At 51.8% G+C, this 1,384-nt stretch overlaps 1 long non-coding RNA gene across 1 annotated transcript; it reads left to right on the top strand.

Moving 5' to 3' along the window:
- Positions 1-238: 238 nt before the first annotated feature.
- On the top strand, positions 239-1,384 carry LOC108296364. Its single transcript, XR_001821825.2, has 3 exons — positions 239-482; positions 785-926; positions 1,257-1,384. It is a non-coding gene; the product is annotated as an uncharacterized LOC108296364 (long non-coding RNA).

Below are 1,384 nucleotides of genomic sequence, written 5' to 3'. Positions count from 1 at the left end.
GAGACTGAGGTGGGCAGATCACTTGAGGTTGGGAGTTTGAGACCAGCCTTAACAACATGGAGAAACCCTGTCCCTAGTAAAAATACAAAATTAGCCAGGTGCGATGGTGCATGGCAGCAGTCCCAGCTACTCAGGAGGCTGAGGCAGGAGAATCACTTGAACCTGGGAGGTGGAGGTTGTGGTGAACCGAGATCACGCCATTGCCGTCCAGCCTGGGCAACAAGAGTGAAACTCCATCTCAAAAAAGAAAAGAAAAACAAAGGAGACCATGGGCATGGCTTGGGAACATGCCAGGCGTGACTGAGAGCGAGGAGGTGTTGCTGTGGAGTAGTCACTGCACCTGTTGTTCCTGTCGGCCGGCTGCTGCTCTGTCTGCTGCATCCTGACTTAACCTTTCTGTATTTGCAGTGCAACGAGGAGTTAACAAAGGAGATGGATGGCCTGAGTCTGGAACTGTGCAGGAACACGTAGGATGGGGGATGGTGGGGCCCTTAGTGTGGGTGGAGTGCTGGGAGGTGGGGGGGTACAGGTGAGCATGGTGAGGGGGTCATAGAGGTTTGCATGTGCCCAGCAAAGCTCTAGTGCCGGCTGTGCCACTGACTCATGGGGTAGCCTCAGGCAACTCATGTCTTCTCTCTGGCCTGCCACCTGTGACTTTTAATTCCTGGGGTCCCTTCCAATGCCACGGTTCTGTGGTGGTTGTGGGGTGAGGGTAGAGGGTTGATCAGCAAATCGGTCCTTTCTGTTCTTTTTTCATGCCTTTCTCTACTGCCTCTGGCCATAGTATAATCAATGAGGAGCTGCAGAGGAAGAACACCAAGCTGGAAGAACAACTTAGACTCCTACAGTCCGAAAAGTCCAGCATCCAGTTCAGTGTGCAGGAGCTACAAAGAAAGCTGGCTAGGGCCAAGCTCCTGCTGCCACAGGTGAGAGGCTGCAGCCCCGGGGGTTGCGGGAGCCCCATCCATCTGGGGCCATGGTCGAGGGATCATGCCGGGTATGGGGAAGCTCCAGCCCAGAGCTGGAAAATCTGGGTCCTGGTGCTGGTCCTGCCATAGAATCCTCTAGAGTGTGCTAAAAATCTACAAATTGTAGCCCTTCCTGGGGAATCAGAATCTCAGGGTTAGGACTTGGAAAAAAAAGTTTTTTAAGCATCATGGATGAAAACCATTATTTTATAGATGACATTTCTATGGCTAGCTCATGAGTCGATTTCCTTCTGAGGTTTAAACCAACACTTTCACTATTTATTTCAGCAGCAGCTACAGGAGGAGGCCGTCCACCTGAGACAGGAGGTTGAGAGAGTGGCAGGAGAACTCCAAACCCAGCTGGATAAAAATAAATGCTGGAGGCGCTTGTACAAGGAGCAGGAGCACAAGATGCT

This window comes from Cebus imitator, unplaced genomic scaffold (assembly GCF_001604975.1).
Source record: "Cebus imitator isolate Cc_AM_T3 unplaced genomic scaffold, Cebus_imitator-1.0 Scaffold706, whole genome shotgun sequence".
NCBI classification, from domain to species: domain Eukaryota; kingdom Metazoa; phylum Chordata; class Mammalia; order Primates; family Cebidae; genus Cebus; species Cebus imitator.
This window is presented reverse-complemented; position numbering and strand designations above follow the sequence as displayed.